Raw genomic sequence first — 11,961 nt, 5'->3', positions numbered from 1 at the left:
GGGAAGGATGGAGGGGCTTTTTCCAGGCCCAATCTTCTAGATGGTGCCTGTTTTTTAAAGAAAGAAAGCAAGTGCCTATGCTGGCAAGGGCGGAGGTGGAAGGGGCAGAGGGAGAGGAAGAGAATCTTCAGCAGGCTCCACGCCCAGCACAGGGTCCAACTCGGGGCTTGACCTCACTACCCTGAGGTCATGACCTGAGCCAAAACCCAGAGTGGGATGCTTAATTGAGTCTCCCAGGCACCCTGGATGGTGCCCCTTCTATTTGATGAGGCACTAATGTGGCCTCAGCTGGGAAGAAGTTCTGTGTTTCAAACACCTGTGTCCTTCATTCACATGGAAAGTGATGGTTTGCACTGCTGGGATCAAATTATCATCCCTCACAAAGTATTCCTGGTACATAAACTTATGGAGAAGCAATAATAAATGTTGCTAGATTGAAGGCCTTGGTGTTAGAAGAGAGTCCAGGAACATTTTGGAAGCAAACAGAAAATAGAGTCAATTCTCATCCATGACCCACCACTTTCAGAGGTTCCCAGGGACTCCTGTTTGTTGATTTCAGCTCTGAACGCTATTTTGACCTGTACCTTGGCCCTTTGGATCATAGAAAGCTCCAAAATGTGGTTATTCTTGGCTATCTAGAGTCATAATAGTTCCTGCCCAAAGGGTTGGTGTGAGAATCAAGTAAAATCAGGTCTACAGAGATTGTGTGGGTCTGACCCCTTGAAAGTGCTGTAAGTAGTGCTTCCTATTATGTTTGGGACACAGTGAGTTTTCGTCAATAAGTTTGCTTCTGTTGCCACAGGAAAAAAATTTTTTGACCAGCCCATTTACACTGGCTAACACCACCTTTTCTAGAATCCATGAGAGGCCAAGACCCCTTGTTCAGGCATTGATGTCAGGTCCCAGGGATCCAATCCTCCTTCAACCATCTATGCAGACCTCTAGTCACTGCCCATAGACCCATCCAAAGAGGCAGCTTGCAACTAGAAGAAGCCCTTAGGTTTTCTGCCAAAAACATCAATGTCAGAGGGCTCCTAAGTACCATTCATTTCCATGTGACAAGTGGTTCAGGCCCTGGCTGGCTCTTAATACTGCTTCCACTCAAACTGGGAGAAGACATGTCTCTGTTGGCCAAGTTCACGTTCATGTCTGTCAGTGGGACACTCACATTATTGCAGGAACAGTAACGGCAATATTTTAGTTTATGGGAGACTGAGAATGCTCGGCCTTCTTTAGACCACCGCATGGTGCCATTTCTAAAGATTATTTATTTATTTATTTGACAGACAGAGATCACAAGTAGGCAGAGAGGCAGGCAGAGAGAGGGGGAAGCAGGCTCCCCGCTGAGCAGGGAGCCTGATGCAGGGCTCGATCCCAAGACCCTGAGATCATGATCTGAGCTGAAGGCAGAGGCTTTAACCCCTGAGCTACCCAGGCGCCCCTGCATGGTGCCATTTCTTCTGAACATTCAGAACCCTATGGTGGGAAAGAGCCCTATACTCTTCTTTTAGCTTCTTGTAGTTTGGAGTTGCTTATCTTCTTTCACCATGAGGATATATTTTTTTATTACCCCCTTTTTTTATGCTGAATTTCCTAAACTCCTTTATAATGCTTTGCCTTATGAATTGCCTCTTGAATGAATCAAGTACCTTCCTGTTCTCGGTCTAGATTGCTGGTTCCCAGTTGCCCCCACCTACCAGGAAGATCCAGGCTCGCACATAGCTTTCCCTGCTTACCGCAACATCTTCCCAGGATTTTCATATATCCCAGATCTATATATAATTTAAGGTCCCCTTGAGCTCGGATAGATTCCCACTTGCTGACATGGTTTTCAAGCAAGATGCGGGACTCAGTCCCCTAGTTTTCTGACCAACCAATATGTAAGCATTAACACCTCTTTCTTTTGTTTTTAGTTGAAAGTGCAGTAATTTACATGGCGGGCCATCCTTGGACTCAGGGCCCAGATTAAATGCATATTCACATTTAGCCTTATTTATTTTAAACATTGAAGATACATGGGAGACCCCCGCCTGACCCTTCTCTTTCTTGCTTCCTTGGAAGTAAAGACCATCATTTGTAACTTGCCCAGAAATGCTTTTTGTGTTCTTGCTGCACTTGGTGGCCGAGGGGCTGGGAAGTGGAGTTGTAATCACTGTCTTTTCCTCCTTTCCACTTCTTATGGGAGATGGAGGGAGCTTTTTGAATAGGAAAAAATAAACCCCAAGCGTCAATTACTTGAGATGTGGCTTCTGAGGTTTTTGTTCCAGTTGCAAATAGTATGAATTTGATTTTTTAAAAAATTGAGTTACAATAGATGAGTCTTGTCCTTTTGACAGATGCTTTGAGCCCCAGAACACCACCAGTATCACATAAGGCCACAGAGAAGTGTATAGTCCTAAGTCAGCCTTCAAAGGGAGAGTCAGATCCACTCAAGCCCACAAGATCTTTCTCGTGCAAATTCTTTGCTTGATTCTGGTTCAAGCACCCAGGGAGCTACAAGTAAATAGCAAAACAACTCCTTTTGAGGAGCTGATGTATCCATTAAGATAAAAACATTTTCTAAAGAGAATAGTAGGAGACAGATTATAATCAAGCTTGGAATAGAGTGTGAAAAAATCAGAGAGCCAAAGGCAGTCAGAAGAGTGTGCTAGGACGCAATCAGGACGTGCGTGGATAAGAGCAGAGCAAAAGAACAGCTAAGTGAGAAGGGAGATTGGGAAGAATGATGAAGGCCGTGTGATAAGCTTGGTTTTACTTTGCTAAAACACTTCGCCTGACTACTTCTCACAGCCCTTAGAAGAGCATCATTTTTGTTTTTAGACTAATTAATTAGTATCCATTGTAATGGCAGAAAATGTTATCAAGAATTGAAATGCTGGGGTGCTTGGGTGGCTCAGTGGGTTAAGCCTCTGCCTTCGGCTCAGGTCATGATCTCAGGGTCCTGGGATCGAGCCCCGCATTGGGCTCTCTGCTCAGCAGGGAGCCTGCTTCCCCCTCTCTCTCTCTGCCTGCCTCTCTGCCTACCTGTGATCTCTGTCTGTCAAATAAATAAATAAAAATCTTTAAAAAAAAAAGAAAAAAGAAATAAAATACTATCAAAAGTTATAAAACTTATGAAAAGGAAAAATATATACGAATATTGGTATTTTTCCTACATATTGTAAATTTTTAAAATTTGTTTTTATTTATATATTTATTAAAGATTTTTATTTATTTATTTGAGAGAGACTGAGAGACAGAGAGGAGGGGCAAAAGAAGAGGGAGATGCAGACTCCCCAGCTGAGCAGGGAGCCTGACACAGCACTCCATCCCAGGACCCCGGGATTGTGTCCTCAGCCGAAGGCAGATGCTTAACCAGCTGAGCCACCCAGGCATCCCCCCCACCCTTTTTTTTAAACAAATAAAAAAGATTTATATTTAAGGTATACCATGTGATGTTTAGATGTATGTATACATTGTGAAGTTATTACCACAATCAAACTAATTAATATATCCATCACTTCCCTTAGTTACCATTCTGAATGCTCCTATAATGTATATTCCTAGAACTGGGAATGTAGGGTCAGAGACTATAGACCTTTTTAAGACTCAACAGATATCGCTGAGTTGAATGCTAGAAAAGTTGTGCTAATACACGTTGCTGCCAACAGTTGGTAAGAGGCCAATGTCACTGCTGCCTTGCCACCCACAAATATAATTATAAAAGTGTTTCTCAATCCAGAACCTTGAGGTGGCTCCAAGAGCTATGGCTTGGGAGGCTGAATGCCAAGTTCAGGGGGCCTGAGTGAGGTTGCGCAGGGGAGTTGGGGGGCACACGAGGAAGGTTTAGAAGAATTCCTGCAAGAACTCTGATGCCCCTGGGTATCTTCGGACACTTTTCGGGAGACTGCTGGTGAGCTGCTTGTGCATGGACCTGCTGGGTGGCTTAAAGGTGCAGACCAGAGGCAGGACCCATAGGCATTTCTTCTTGACATCCCTTCTTCCCAGGCTCTGCCTAATTTCTCTTGCCTCGGCCTCCTCTAAAGTTCCTCTCGGTAGAACCTCCTGACAGCCCTAGAACAACCACTTCTGCTTCGAGCCAGGGAAGAAGGACAAGATGAACCCATTGCCTCCGATCCATTGGAATTAGGACGCACTCCCATGCCCGGAAATGGTATTTCCATGTTGCACGTTGGGTCACCTCCATTTCCAACCAGATTCAGGACCTAATGCCCAGGGACAAGGGTGGGCATACAGCGGACTCCTGCTGCTTCCCTTGCCCTCCCTTCTCCACCGTCTAGTCCGCCACCAGTAGTACATCAGAGCTGGCGTGTACCAGTTTGCGAGAGCTGGTGGCTACATGCTCAGGAATTCCGAGAGCCAATTGTTAAATAGAGTTATCAGGAAAAAAAAATTAAAATATATAAACTTACCACTAAATACGGTTAAAAGCAAAGGTGGTAAATACCCAAAAGTTACCCCTTGGTTATCTTACACCATTTTACTCTTACTTACATCTGCTGGGTCTGTGTGGTGGAAATAACATATGATGGCATGCTCCTGCCCATCTCATGTCCACTCAAAGCCCAGCAATGTCACACTGGTGGCTTGAAATCAGCTGTGGCGGAAGGGCTTCTGCTCAGGACCATGGCCAATGCTACAGATTGGGACTTGATTTATTGTCTTGCCCATTGTCTAGACTGAGGATTACATTGCAAATTGCGTCCTACCTGCAGCTGTTACATCCTGAATAGCACAAAAATGTCAAGGAAATATTCTTCCCGCATGGGAAACTCTTACCTTATGCAGCAGAGAAGTCGCTGATGCCATGATGAAGGAATGAAGTCCCAGTTTGCTCCAACGTGGAAGTATAAACTGAAAAATAAGGAGGGCGCTTGAGCTGAATACTGATTTTATTTCTAAAATTATATGAGGACACCACTGACAGAAGATGTTATATTACCCTTCAAGTGCTATTGTTACTTTTACTGGTATGACACGATTCTTTTTCAGATTCTGATACTTAAAAGGCCAAAATGACAGTGATGTTGTAGCGAAGCTGAAAGAGGTTTTGGTGTAATTAACGCAGCGTTACAAAGGCTGAGGGGGAGTTTAATGGTAGATCACTTATCAGAATTAATGACGAGTTCATTGGAACAATAGTGGTTTGCGATGCAATTCTACTCACCCAGAGTGGCTGATTTACAACCAGAGGTAGACTATGGATATGAGAATTTGATAAAAATAAGGATGTTTTCTGTAAGCATCAAATGGCTATATGGAATTTGTAATAAAGAGTATTATATATATATTAGTATTGTTTATAAGCTGTGTGCTACACATCCCTTATGTGAGTGAAATTTATCAAACACGCATGTATTTTTCCACAGAGCTGGTTGTGACATGTTTACCAGTCTATCTCAGCTTGTCACCAACCTCCAGCCTATACTGACCATGCCCTCTAGTAGGTTCGAGTTCTGTCCAGAGTCCCCCTCAATGTCAATCATGCCTAATGTTACAGGCACCTGCCCTTAGACCAGTAGTCCAAGGCCAATGTTGTGAGACTTGCGAGAGAGCCATGAGCACGTCTTGGCTCTGCACAGCACCCTTCTCTGGGTTGGCCTGGGCCTCAGCATCCCTTGGGTCTCTAGCTAGGTTCCTATCACTGCGGAGAGCATTTCCAAGACTCAGTCATTGCTCCCAAAAGTTGGGTTCTGAAATCCTTGACTACATTTTAAAATAGTCACACAAATGTCATACCACATTTTTTTCCCCAGAAGGAGCCGCCAACTGTATATTTTCTAGCTTAGAGAATTTTTACATTTGATGTTTCAACTTGTTGTTTTGACAACGCCGGCTTCTACCTGGATCGTGATCAATTTGCTTTGAGTGTTTGTGGGATCAGGCAGGGTTGCCTCAGCCCACAGGTGCATCTAGATGCTGGTATGAAATGATAATGAGCAAGAACGTTGCTTTCACCAAGCCAGGTTGGTTTTATCAACTTACTCCAACAGGGAAGTCTCACAGGGCTTGGTAAGAAATAACTTCTCTGCACGCTGGAGAGACTCTTAAGAAGCAAGAAAGGCAGGAATAATCTCGGAGCCTTTATTTCACCCGCCTCTTCTTTTGCATTAAATTTAGCTAAGACCATTGCCTTACACAACTCCAAACTCTTTATTTTCTTTTCACATGGACTTATTTCCAGCACCATGCATCCCCACGGGAAGCCCCAGAGAGCTGTGTTGGTGTTTTCAGAATTAATTTATGGGCCTCTGAGGGCACTCAGCAGGGTCTCCTTTGTCCAGGTGATGCAGGAACTGGCCGAGATTTTGTACAAGACAGATGTCGTCTGGAACATGAAGCAAAATGCCAGTGCCACAAAACAAACTCAAGGTCTGAACAAACAGAACAAACCCATTGTTTAACCAGTAAACGGTGTGCGGAGGAGGGGGGACCGGGTGGGAGCAGAATTCATCTAGTTCCTGGACCATTTGCGTGTTATTTTTGTTTGAAATGATTATATTAGCTCAGAATCATTTAAAATTTTTTTAAAGATTTTATTTATTTATTTATCAGAATGAGAGAGCGAGCACAAGCAGGGGGAGCCGCAGGCAGAGAGGGAGAAGAAAATTCCCCACTGAGCAGGGAGCCCAGGGCGGGGCTCCATCCCAGGACCCCGGGATCATGACCTAATCGAAGGAGACACTTCATGGACTGAGCCAGCCAGGCATCCCCAGAATCATTTAATTTTTAAGAGCAGCGTGAGCATGCATAAACCATCTTGGATCTCAACCTGGGGGGGGCGCTGAGCCTCCTGAATGAAGACAAAACCCTGGGAGATAGACAGCTGTAGATAAAAATCCAGCACCCCTTCCCCTCCATCTAAAATGTCAGAATTTGAAAGACTGGGAGCATCAAGTGTTTGCTAATTTCTGCCTGGCCTGAGTGATGGAAATAAGGTGAACCCAAATTGAAAATACGTGACAAGCTTTGGAAAGACAAACAGCCAGGAGAATGTAGTGTCCGAAAAGGAGTCCTTGCAACAGTTTCATTAAGAAAATTAGCCTGGTTGTAAATATCACCTATTGAATCCTTCCTCATGTAACCTTTTGTTATTTGCACAAAGAACTGCACATTCATACTCTGTTGCTGAAAAGAGCAAACAACATATGGCTGACAAAAGGCACGTACCCAGAGCAAGAGTTTTCACAGAGCACGTTCCCAGCAAACACGGCTTCAAGGTAGCAGTTCCAAACAGCTCGGAACCATCCTTGAGATCAGGGTCAGGGCCAGTCAGCTCAGGAGCTGGGGCTCTCCATGCCAGTGTGGGTTTTTTTTTGGGGGGGGGGGAGAGCGGGGTGGGGGGAGGCTATCTTTCCCACCCTTTCCTGTGGGACTGAGTTCCACTCAGGCCCTTCCTGACACTTGTCCCATAAATCACTGCCTAGTGATCAGTACTCGGGAGGGAGAAACCTCCAGCATTTATTGTTGGTGGAGGGTTAAGGAGCCAGCCAGTGAATGAGCCTGCTGACTACATGCTACAAATCAAGATTTTCCGTCCTCTCCTCTGCTTCCCCATCATATGCTGATCCTATGGCCTGCACGTGCACACGCACGTGCATGCGCACGAAGGTGACCATGGAGTCAGCAGTCTGGGGGCTTTTGCTACTTCTCTGCCACAAACAGTGTGATTGAGAACACCCCATGCATCTGAAACCAGTCTCCTCTTTTGTAAAGTGAGGGGGTGGGATTAGACGATCACTGGGGACCAGCCTAGCTCACACAGCTCTGGGACCTGGACCGCCACACAACATATCTTTGAAAGGAGACGGACCGTCTCTTCTGTGGGGACACTGAAAGCACTGGTTTAATCCCACTGGTGACCCATCGCCCTCCTGGCGTGCATTCCTAGCATCTCTCCTGCACTTTCCTTTGGCCCGTCCTCTTCAGAGCATTTTCCGGCTCCCAGTTCAAAGGCCTGTGATTAACATCGTAGCTCAATTAAAGCAGTTAGCAGGTGGTCAAGAAAGGCAGAGAGGAGCAAAGGCAGAGACGTTTTGTTTTCCTGGGAGAACTTTTTCAGGGTGATTGAAGAGGCTGAGGCCAGTGAAAATTAGAATTGTCCTTACTGGAATTTCCCAGTCTGGGAGCCCAGGTACCTCCCAGGGGCTCTGTGAAACCAAAGGGAAACTCACTGAGAAGGGAAGGCCAGCTACTTTTGTACTCCCATAAAGAGCAGCTCCTGTAAAAATAGATAGCCTACTGTCCCAGTTATCTATTGTTGCATAGAAAACTACCCCAAAATGCACTGGCTTAAAACAACAACCATTTTGTTGTATTTCCCAATTACGTGGGTCAGGAATTCGGGCAGGGTGTGGCTGGTGATTCTTCCATTTCCCCAGTTATCCGTAAAGGTCATGCCCTAGTTGCTGGATGAGCTGGTCTGGGGCGGGAAGGGACGGGCGTGTCCAAGATGGCTCCTCGGGCTTGTATGTTGCTTCGGTTAAGGATGGCTCGGCTCAGCTGGGACTGTTAACCCGAGCACCTACAGAAGATCTGTCTGGTGTAGGGGTCTCAGGTTACTTGAATTTCTTTCTTAGCGTTCAGGGCTCCCCCAGAGAGTATTTGAAGAGGCCAGGTAGAAAGGAAAGCTTATGATCTTAGCCTTGAAGTTTCCGGAACATCACTTTCACTGCATTCTACTGATGAAGAAAGTCACTGTGGCCAACCCAGAATCAAGGAGGGATAAAGTAAATTCCATCTCTCAGTGGGAGTAGCAAAGAATTTGCAGCCATCCTTAATCTACCACACCCACCCCATCACCCCCTCCCCCCAAAATTCCCTATAGCAGGTGCAGTGGGTTTCCAGCCACTGTGCAGGATGGCTTGCTTCTGAGTTCAGACACCTAATCAAGGGCACAGGGCTTTCATCTCTGCGTGCTTAACACTTAACCCAAATGCCAGTGACTTAACTCTAATGGCCAAATCCTGTGGTCTATTTTCTCTTTGCTACTTGGCCCAGACCATTCGTTCTGCTCCTCCTTTGTTCTTCTTCTACTTTTCCTATTAATAATACATAATATGGTGTTTGTCTTCATTCCTTCAGGCTGCTGTAACAAATATAGCTAGAAGGAGTGGCTTCTACAACATTTATTTCTCACAGTTCTGGAGGCTGGGAGGACCAAGATCTGGTGTCTGGCGAGGGTCTGCTTCCTGGCTTGTACACAGCAGCTCTCCCGGCATATCGTTACATGGCAGAGAGAAAAAGATCATCTCTCTCCTGTCCTTTCCTATAAGGATGCTCATCCTATCCAGAAAGATTCCACCTTCTTGACTTAATTTTCTGGCAGAAGTTCTAGCTCCAAGAACCTTGGAAGTTAGGCTTTAACATACGAATTAGGGTGGGGGTGGGGGGGCCAAGCATCCGGCCCATAGCAGTGTTCTTTTTAATCACAAAGTAACACATGCTCATTTGTAGAAAATAGAAGGATGAAAATGACTCATAACGCCACAATCTGGAGATAAGCACAAGTGACACATTCTTCCATTCTTTCTTCTGTGCATACATATTTACATTTGTAGTTTGCATTATACAGAGCTCGTGTCTTCCTTTTTCAATAAATAACTCATGACCATTTTTGTGAGTGGTCAGATCCTCCTTGCATTATGTTTTAATGCACACAAACTATTCCATTCCATGGGATGCCATCATTTATTTAGCAATTTCCTAATTGCAGCTCCTATTTAAGTTTTTCCCAAATTTCGACTTTGATAAGTAATACTCCAAACATTCTCACATATCAAGTTTGTCCATGTGTTCTGTTATTTCGTTACAGGAGGTTATGAGAAGTAGAATACTTTGAGTCAAATCTCATCTTGAATTGCTTCCTTCCTTTGACTTCTGGGCCACTTTCTCCTTCAGGATCCTATTATCTCTAGATAATCAGTCCTTAGCAGAAGGCTTCATCTCTTCCACTGCTTGTGGTAGGGGGTGAAAGTCCTGGTGATGTGGGAATTGTTGGGGTTCGGAGCGCCCGATCAAGAAAGAATCCTTGAGACGTCTTCCATACAAAAAGGTGATTTTGTTAAAGCACAGGGACAGGACCCTTGGGCCAAAAGAGCTGCACTGGGATTGTGAGGAGCGGCCCATGACAGACTTTCAAGTTGGGAGGGGGTTGAGGATAGCCTCAGTCTCTAAGAATTTTGAAAGAAAGTTTTCCAGAACCTTGAGGGGGCTAGCTATGGTTAGGAAAAGGTCATTTATGACCGTCTAATAACACCTTAGTCCTGAGACCCTTCAGATGAATATCGGTGGGTCATATGCTTGGAGGATGATGGCTAACATGTATCTTGGGGGTAGAGATAAAGGAAGTTTCCAAAGGAATTTTTATAAGTTGAAGAAGAGCTACAGGATCCTGGGGGGAGGGGGGGTGGGGTGGGGCTAAGATTGCCTTTTGCCCTTAGCAAAGTGTCAACATCCAGGCCTCCGAGTTCCTGAAGGAATGTCACCCTGCCTGCTTCAAGGGCTGTAGACAGTAAGGAAATTGAATGTTTTTCTTTTGCCTTTGTTCCCCATATCACCAGGACCTGGTAAGAAGGGCCTGAGTCTAAAATTCCAGAGAAACACAGAAAAAGATTATTTTCAACTGGCAAAACTGTATTCCTAATAAACCCAAAGAAGTAAACACAAACATTAGTAAAGACTATTTAAAAGTTCAATAAGATGTCTGGCTATGAGAGTCATCTTCAAGTTTCAGTAAATAGTATAATTTTCATTAAGGCAGGCAAAAATATAAAATAGTTGGGAATCGAATATCACTGGAGCAAAATACCATGTTCCTTAAAAAAGAGAGGAGATATGGTAATACAGCAATTCTCTCTAATTCTAAACCAGAGTTTTAGCACTATTCTAATTAAAATTCTAATTGCATGCTTTGCAGACCTTAATATAATAAGCCTAAAATTCATTTGGGAAAATAAAGGGAATACTGATAAAAGGAATAGTGAGAGACAACCAGCTTTATCTGAAAACTGATCTTTTTATAACACTCAAATGGTCAAAATGATATTTTAGAGATTTGCTGTAAAACAGAAGCTAACAGCACCAAACAGAAATGGAACAGTTCTAATTTATGTACAAAATTTAATATGTAAGAAATCAAAACAAATAATAGAATTATTGTCCTTATAATAATGTATCTGTGTGGTTTAATATCAGTAATAGGAAAATTCATTTGAACCCACACTTCTCACCGGGGATATTAAAAAGAATCAGTTTTTATTTTCATTGTGAAGATGAACAAAAATACAGAAAATGATTTAAGGAATTAATAAACATTTTTAAATCAATAGAAAAACTTGTCCCCAAAAAGGACAGTTTTTTTTTTCCCCCAAAGATTTTATTTATTTATTTGACAGACAGAGATCACAAGTAGATGGAGAGGCAGGCAGAGAGGAGGAAGCAGGCTCCCTGCTGAGCAGAGAGCCCTACTCGGGGCCTGATCCCAGGACCCTGAGACCATGACCCGAGCCGAAGGCAGAAGAAGCCCAACCCACTGAGCCACCCAGGTGCCCCAAAAGGACAGTTTTTAAACAAACTCTTGGAACATCAGGAGAAGCCTATTGTGTATGTAACTTTCAAATAGAGAATTTCTTATTTCACGACGTGAAGAGTTCTGCAGATTACCATACCTCTGGGTCCTGGGGAGCCAAAGCCGCTGAGTTTCGGGGGAATGGGGTATATATAAAAGGGGTCAAAGCTGCCCAGAGACCGTCCCACTGGAGACAGGGAGCTTGTCCAAATTTGGGCACCAGCATCTGAAATAGTCTCAGTGACCAGCTTTGTGTCTGAGGCTTTCCATTTCAAGATAAAGAGGCATCTCTCCAGGGAAAGGGAGAAACAGGCAAAGAGTTCGGTGAGGCAGCATTCTGGAGACGCTGGCGCCAGGAGGCAAAGAACACCCGAGAAACCTGTCTGTGGATA

This window comes from Martes martes, assembly GCF_963455335.1.
Source record: "Martes martes genome assembly, chromosome: 13".
NCBI classification, from domain to species: domain Eukaryota; kingdom Metazoa; phylum Chordata; class Mammalia; order Carnivora; family Mustelidae; genus Martes; species Martes martes.
The sequence above is the reverse complement of the archived record's forward strand: the minus strand, read 5'-3'. Positions refer to the sequence as shown.